The sequence below is a fragment of the Rhincodon typus genome, chromosome 6 (assembly GCF_021869965.1).
Source record: "Rhincodon typus isolate 14 chromosome 6, sRhiTyp1.1, whole genome shotgun sequence".
Lineage (NCBI taxonomy): Eukaryota > Metazoa > Chordata > Chondrichthyes > Orectolobiformes > Rhincodontidae > Rhincodon > Rhincodon typus.
Genome location: NC_063337.1, coordinates 21253736 through 21262690, shown reverse-complemented (window position 1 = coordinate 21262690; position 8955 = coordinate 21253736). Strand labels below are relative to the sequence as shown.

General features: G+C 39.8%; 1 protein-coding gene across 3 annotated transcripts in view; it reads left to right on the top strand.

Moving 5' to 3' along the window:
- Positions 1–8955, top strand: part of LOC109921678 (rho guanine nucleotide exchange factor 17-like) — a 432839-nt gene that overhangs the window by 32289 nt on the left and 391595 nt on the right. The gene's annotated exons all lie outside the window — the stretch shown is intronic.

Below are 8955 nucleotides of genomic sequence, written 5' to 3'. Positions count from 1 at the left end.
TAGCTCCAACCCTTTGATCTTTAGTGCCTCAACCAGGCAGATTTTACTTCTGCCTAGCGGAGCAGGCAAACCTTCCCACCGTGTCAAAGTGCAATTCTTACAGAAAGGCAATTTAAGGACGAAGTTTTAAAACTCCTTGAAAATGTCAGGGGAAAAGTTCCTTGGACCACACAGTCTTGAATTTGGCTGGATCGAAAATTTGAAATTCCATGTAACTTAGCACTACATTAATATCCAGTACTGGGCAAAATTGAAGTCTGCATGACCACAGCATGAATCGAAACATTTTTGGCTGTTTTGGAAAGATAACAGGGTAGTTAAATAGCATGAGCTCTAATTTGAAAAGAGTGATTGTGTTACAGTTTATGTGTGAAAATAGGTTTGTCCAAACAATTTTAATATTTTCAATAGCTTTGTGCGTAAATTTGCTTTTCGATAAGTGAGTTAGCTTGCGACATTATGCCATCACAGAGCAGGAAGCTTGGATTCTGCTTTGGTAGGCACTGACTAACTTTAAGATTAGCTGTCAACAATTGTTTGAGAATACTGTATAATCCCATCTATAATCTATAATCCCAGCCTGAGGCCTGATACATTGACCTGATATGCATGTTTAGTGTAATGTTTTTGCATATGACACTTCACATAAGTTTGCTCATTGATATTTAGATTAAACATTTCATGAGGTAGCAATAGCTGTTGCTCATACCATGTTGTAAGGACATGCACTGTCTACTTTTGGACAACATTGGCTTTGGAAGTCGGAGATACCCTGATCATCCATTCGGTCTTTTATAGCACTGAGGGTGAATAACTTTGTGCAACAATGATTGATTGGATTTACTATTAGACGTTTTTATTTATTTTACAACAAAGGGATGTTTCACTGAACAACATCTTGAATGTTACTACTGTCCAGAGACTGAACTGGACTGGCTGTCTAAATACAGTGGCTACAAGAGTAGATTGGAGGTTAGGAATTCTGCAGCGAGTAACTCATCTCCTGACTCCCCAAAGCCTATCTACTGTCTACAAGATATAAGTCAAGAGTGCAATGGAATACGGTCCATTTCTATGGCTGCAACTCTGACAATTCTCAAGGTATTCCACACCATCACTTTGAAAATTCACTCCTTCCGTTCCTGATGCTCAGAAGAACAGTTTCTATCATCTACCCAGATACGCTGCAGCTATTCACCATGGCTCTTCCAACCTGCAGTCTCTATCATCTGGAAGGACAATGGCAACAGGTTCAAGGGAATCAGCACCTGCAATTCCACCGTAAGCCACATGCATCCTGAATGGAAACTATATCACTGTTCGTTCAATGTCCCTGGGTTACAATCCTGGAATTTCTTTCATAACAGTGTTGTGGGTATATAGCACATAACAGTCCTATAGCACATGGACTGCAATGGTTCGACAAGGCAAGTCGCCTTCTCAGGGGCAATTAGGGATGGACGATAAAATTCCGGGTAAGCCAGTGAGGCTTATATCACATGCAAGAATTACAAACTCCTTTCATAACAGCACTATAGGTGTATTGATTCCACATACTTTGCAGCAGTTTGAGAGCAATTAGGGATGGGTAACAAATGCTCCTGATGCTCAGATTCCATAAGAAAAAATTAGGTGGTTACTTTTTGCATGTTTAGTCTTTTTGGAATCTATATTCGGATGTCTACAGGCCCAATATAATGTGGAATTGATTGTGAAAAGTTAGGAGATGGCAGTTACCTTGAAAATACAATAACTGCAAACAAATTGACCAATACCTTGGAACAGATAGTGAGAAGTTGGATATAAGCTGTCCTTGCCACTGGTATAGTGGAAAACAAGTTACCATTTGAAATCTCACCCTTAGCCTTTAGCTGGAATGGAAGATTCAAAGATTGAATGGGGCTGTTCATTTTTTCAATCACGGTACGTGATGTACAAGATCCATAACTTCTTGTTTTCACATATGTGCCAGCTTCTTGTGATTTAGCCAACCCCTCCCACACAAACATTCATTCAAAAAGTAAAACTTGCAATCTTTTATCAGACCATCCAATGGGCACATTAATCATTGAGTTTTAGCCTTTACCAGTCTTTTCTTGCAGCCTGTACTCTTAGTCAGTTGGACAAAACTGCTTTTAATAGTGGTGTATCATGTTTTTTGAAATTCATAAGGTTAAAGGCCTGTGAATAATCTGCATTTTAACAGCCATCTGGAATCCCATATGTTCCTCAAAGAACGAAGACCTGTGGCAAGGATCTGTACGGTAATGGTTTTTGCTGTCTCATGGATTGACCAGACAGTTGTCACCCTGTATGGAGCTGAACTAAATACTTAAGTTTATATTAATGATGTCTGGTGTGAACATATTGGAGCTTTTTTCAGATGTAAACAAAATTCAGCTCCTGATAGTCTGCATACAAAGGATACCAAACGGTCTTTGCTCATTGACATTGGGTGTGCTGGTAGCATAGTTATTTCACCTGCTTTTCATAGGTGTTCATTACTTGGGAAACTTGAAAATCCAAATGTAATTGCTGCATTATCTGGATTACAATGCTGATACTTCTTTATCAATTTAGCTACTGATTTTGTCTGAGTATAAATATTTCAATCTAATCTCTTAATGTCCAGTTGACAGCTTAATTCATTGGTATTTCTCGGGATGATCATATATTGTCCTGAGCTTTTATTTTCAAATTCTCTGTTCCTGTAGTGGGTAGATTCGGGTTAAGAAGAGCCAGCAGAATTGGAAGGTTTCAGTTTTCCCATGGTATGTCTGGCAGATTGCCATGAAAAAGAGAACTAGCAAAAGAATGAATTTATGGAAAACAGAGAAGAAGAGTAAGTAAGCGACTGCCACACAAATTTGTGGGGTTTTTCAAGTAAATTGGCTTGTTTGTAAAATAAGACTTTTTAAAAGAAAACTTGTGGAGCACCACATGGCCCTTGAATGAACCCTAGACCAGACTTTTCCTTTGGAAGGCTTATGAATACATTGACTAAACTTTATGACTTCAAATTTGGACTAAAAAGTTTTCAAGTTGAGAGGAAAGTGAAGGAGCACCTCTCATTATTGAGATTTAATTAGTTCTACCACAAAATATCATTGTAATCATATTTAATTCAGGTCTACATTTGTGTAAGTGACTATGAACAAGTTTTATTAAACATAACCATACATAAGGGATGGTGGGTGAGGCAATCTTCTGGAACCCTCCAGATTTAGAATCCAGTACCATGTGATCTGATGTCATCATGACAGACTTGCTTTCGAACATGCTCAGTAGCTGTTCCCAGAGTAAAGTTTTAATTAACCCTTTGCTCTACACTCAGTAAAGGTTTTCATGATTGGCGATCACCTTGAGCTCTATTTGTTACATTCCTGCCGGCAGCTCTAAAATGGGTTTTAATTTATTTTGAATGGGATTGGGAGATTTTGGACATGTGTTGGAAAAAACTATGTTCATGAGAAACATGACTTATTGTGTAGAACACCAACAGAGTTTGGCTTGCCATCATAGTAGTACATAAAACTGTTCCAGTTTACTCTTGGAAATTGCCTGAACCTTTTCCCAAAAGGTAACAGATTCTTCAGATTCATTGCTACTGTGTAAAAGTACATAATCTGACTGTTGTCAGACTTTGCTTGTGAATGAAATTTAGTTTTCAAGTTTGTTGATTTTATTTTTAATACACTAAGTGTACATAACATTCCTAATTTGTAATGTAAGGGGTTGTGTTCTCAGTCCTACCTGAGTAACTAATAATTTTTTTTATTTGTTGTAACTGAACCATTACAGAATCATAGATGTTTCATCGCAAGCAGGCCATTTGCCCCATGGGAATTTCATACTGCAGTTATCGCATCGCATTTCTCTCCCCTTTTCATGTAGTATTTAATATTATTCAATTGTTGAGGTTTCTCTTAAATATCATATTTTATACTTTCACATTCTGGTCACCCTTTGTGTGAAAGCATTTCTGTACCCTTGTTTATGCTTAAGAGAGATTACAAACTGACAATTTTATATGGATAAGTTTTCTGAAGGACAAAAAAGCAAGGAAGGAGTCCACACTTTGGAAAGATACTGAAGAGAGTGAGTGATTAAATTTAGGTACATGTAAGTAGACAACTTTTAAAACGAAAAAACAAATCTTGGACATAAACCCAAGTGCTTCACCCAAGAAATATGAGAAATCAGAATAAACTCTGAGAATGAATAAAAAACTGGCGAAAGGTTAGGAAACATTATGTACTTTTTGAGTTGGCGTGTGTGGAAGCACTGATTGGAGTAAATGGTCTGATTCAAAAACTGAATACAACATGGTGATAACAAACTAAACTGTCAGAGAAATTGAATCAGAAGGGACAACATGTAACAGAATCATTTGGATGGAATGCATAAGTGAGTAAAATGACAGCAGATCAAACTAAATGCAGACGAGTGTAAGTTTCTAAAATTGGAACAATAAATACATGACACTTGATGTAGTTGAGTGTTGTTGAAATAACTATAGATGAAGGTGAAAGATACTGAGAGTTCTTAGTAGACTCAATGTCAAGCATGTTCAACTAAAGCAAAGTAGCAATCAACAAAGACAACAGGATGTTGAGCTACTTAACTAAAGTAGTGTCATAAATGTTAGATGATCAGAATTTACGGTGCTTTGGCTGTTCTACTTCTTAAACAAACAGGATAGCCAATGAAATGTTGGAGGCATACAGAGACGAGCTGCAAATGTAATCTCCAGTGCTAGTGATCAGCAAAGATGAAAGATCAGAGACACCAAGGCTTTTCTATCTAGAAAACAGGCACCTTAACTGTGTTTTTGTAGGATTGTAGTAAATTGTTAAGGGTGCAGAATAGCTAAACTGGAATATTACTTTACATTTAACAGTGACAGTAGAACGGGGATACAGATTCGAATGTATTAAAGGGAACTTTAGGATTTGTGTCAGAAAACGCTTCTTCATGCAAAGAATAGTTGATATTTAGAAGGAATTTCAGAAAGAATTTTGGAGGCAAAAATCTTGGAAATGATTGCCACTATATTAACAAACATATCAGGGTTTCTCTCTATACGTGAATTAAAAATGGAGTGTCTACCTTTCCCGTTCATTCCTATCTTGTATCCCAGTGTATGTATATGATGTTGTTCTGTTGTATCGTTACTACTTCTATAATGAAGTGCCCCAATGTGGTCTCAGCAATGCCTTACATTATATAGTTGGTGGTGGGAGGTGGAGGGGTGGTGCATTTTTAACCCATAATGGGTCAGATTTGTATTGAGTGGATTGTTAAAATCTGAGAAATCTGTTCCCCGATCCACTTCCAGTTCTGACTGAGAATACAAGATGATTGGGCAATGGGCTTACTCCAAGGTGGTGGGTTTGGAACTTTGGGTGTGATGGCGATTCTGCAAGCCTCATTATAATTCAGGAACAAAAACAAATTTGCTGGAAAAGCTCATCAAGTCTGGCAGCATCTGTGAAGGTAAAAACAGAGTTAACGTTTCAGGTCCAGTGACTCTTCCTCGGGTTCTGAGGAAGGGTCACCAGACCCGAAACTTTAACTCTGTTTTTTCCTTCACAGATGCTGCCAGACCTGCTGAGCTTTTCAAGCAACTTTGTTTTTGTTCCTGATTTACAACAGCCGCAGTTCTTTCGGTTTTCATTGTAATTCAGGTTGAATATTTTAGTTCTTGTGTTAGACACACATGCACAGGCAACATTGATTATTAGAGGATACCAAGAACTGCAGATGCTGGAGTCAGAGTCAACACAGTGTGGAGCTGGAGAAACACAGCAGGTCAAGCAGCATTTCTCCCCATAACCTTTGATCCCATTCACCCCAAGTGCTATATCTAATTGCCTCTTGAATACATTCAATGTTTTGGCATCAACTACTTCCTGTGGTAATGAATTCCACAGGCTCACCACTCTTTGGGTGAAGAAATGTCTCCTCATCTCCGTCCTAAATTGTCTATCCTGAATCCTCATACTGTGACCCTGGTTCTGGACACACCTACCATCGGGAACATCCTCCCTGCATCTCCCCTGTCTAGTCCTGTTAGAATTTTATAAGTCTCTATGAGATTCTTCCTCATTCATCTGAATTCCAGTGAAAACAATCCCAACCTAGTCAATCTCTCTATCCCCAGAATCAGGCTGGTAAACCTTCGCTGCACTCCCTTGAGAGCAAGAGCATCCTTCCTCAGAAAAAGAGACCAGAACTGCACACAATATGCTAGATGTGGTCTCACCAAGGCCACGTACAACTGTAACAACACATCCCTGCTGCTAAAGTGGGATTAGGCTATTGAGTTGGACGATCAGCCATGATCGTGAAGAATGGCAAAGCAGGCTCGAAGGGCCAAATGGCCTCCTCCTGGTCATATCTTCTATGTGTCTATGCTTCTATCAGAGGAGTAGGAAAGTTGACATTTTGGGTCGGGACCCTTCTTCAGAACTGTGGAGGGGGAAGGGAGCTGGGTAATAAATAGAAGGAAGAGGGGTAGGGCTGGGGAAGGTAGGTGGGATGGTGAAAGGGTGGGGCAGATAGTGGGGAAGAAGATAGACAAATTGTGACAGGTCAAGGAGGTGGGGATGAGAGAGAGGGTTGGACGTGGGATGAGGCCGGGGGTGGGGAAATTTTTTATTAGAGGATTTGGAGTGAGTTACACTGATAATTTCTGCCTGGTGGTAATTTATTCAGAGTGTTAGAGGGATGGCTGAGAATTATAAAGGAAATAGTATGCCCTTTTTACTGCTATTCACAGCCACAAGCGTTGCAGCTTCAGATCAATATCAATTCTGGGATTTAATGTAAGGTCAGATCACATCTACCCTTTCGTTTATGTTCTGACTGGAGGACACTATTGAACCTAGAGCAAGAAAAGATTTGATGATCCAGCAAAGATGAAACAGACTAATTTTAGACCGTAAGATGTAGGAGCAGAAGTAGGCCATTCAGCCTGTCAAGTTTGCTCTACCATTCATTGAGATCGTGGCTGATCTGATCATCCTCAACTCCACTTTCCTGCCTTTCCCTAAAACCCTCGATTAACATACTGACTAAAAACCTGTCTATCTCAGCCTTGAACATACTTAAGAATCCAGCTTCAGTAGCCCACTGCGATAAAGAACTCTAGAGATCACACCCCTCTGAAAGAAGAAATTCCTCCTCATCTCTGTTCTGGAGATTATGCCCTCTGGTCCTAATCTCTCACAAGGGCAACATGCTTTCTGTGCCTACCCTGTCAAGTTCCCGAAGAGTTTTGTTAAAAGATTTTCTATAGAGAATTGTCGATCTGAGTAGAGTTTCTCCCTGAAACCTGTTTCATTCACCAATTCAGTCTAAAGGTAAGTTTACATCATCCTGCCTTTGAGACAGAACGGACAACTGACTATAGGCAGGATTTTAGAATCATAGAATCCCTACAGTGTGGAAGCAGGCCATTTGGCCCATCGAGTTCACACCACCCTTCCGAAGAGCATCCCATCCATACCCACCCCCACATCCCCATCCTATCCCTGTAACTCCTCATTTCCCTAGGCTAACCCATTTAGACTGCACATCCCTGGGAATTTAGCATGGCCAATCCAACTAAACTGCACATCTTTGGACTGTGGGAGGTAACTGGAGCACCCGGCGGAAACCCACAGGAAGAATGTGCAAAACTCCACACAGTCAGTCATCTGAGGGTGGAATTGGACGAGGGTCCCTGACGCTGAGAGACAATGCGAACCACTGAGCCACCGTGCCGCCCTTTAGGAAGATTTTTGTGGAGCATTTTCAGATGCAGTAATATATTAATATAATTGTCGTTTTAATTTAAAAAGTAATAGTTTTGTAAAGTGTGCTGACCTGTTAGAGATTAAATTAGCCATTAATGAGGTTTATAAATCAATTGCCAATCTTTATGGGTTTATATTATAGGGAGGAATATAAGCAAATTATGATTCTTATGCCAAATCTCTTGATTGTTAAAAGTTAGACTTTTGATTTATGAGACAATGGGGTTGGCATGTCTGGTTCCATTCCTGTGGATTTATTCATTATATAGTCCAGGGATGTAAAATCTTATAGTTAATTTCAGTGGAAATGAGGAACTGGCACACGGCAGATCTAATTGTAACTGGGGACTTGACCTCATTTATGAGGTGATCAAACGTCTCCAGGATAATATGAGTTCTATCCAAGAATTAAGTTTTCTTTTTCCCCACAGATAGTAAGAAATCATATTGGTCTGGTGCTCTGTGACTGAGCGGTAAAGAAAACAGATGTGCTTCAAAATCTTTTCCAGAAATATCTAAAAACAAAAATCCAATCCAATAGGAAGCACATGTTAAACCTGTGCTGCAATGGGAGAGTTTACAGGACTTGCAAATGCTTTAAAAAATGGTTGACAAAGTGACCATCTGCATATATACATACACTAAGGTTGTCAACATTGGCTCCAATTACCACACTGGCTCTCCTTGACAGTGCCCTGCAGTACTGAGGGATCCAGTGTTTAATAGGGAACCCCTCTGCTCTCTCAAATAGATGCTACAATTCCCATGACATTATTGAAGTAGCACAAGGATGTTCTTAAATGGGCCAATATTCATCCTTCATTCAACATCACTGAAGCTGCTTAATTTTTGTTATTCATTTGTGGGACATGGGCATCGCTGGCAGGGCCAGCATTTATTGCCCGTCCCTAGTTACCCCTTGAGGAGAAGGTGGTGGTGAGCTGCAATCTTGAACTGTTGCAGTCCACGTGGTGTAGGCTGACCTAGAATGTCCTTAGGGAGGGAATTCCAGGATTTTAACCAGGTGACAGTGAAGGAACGGCGATATATTTTCAAGTCAGGATGGTGAGTGGCTTGGATGGGAGTTTGCAGGTGTTTGCATATATCTGCTGTCATTGTCCTTCTAGATGGAGGTGGTCGTGAGTTTGGAAGGTGC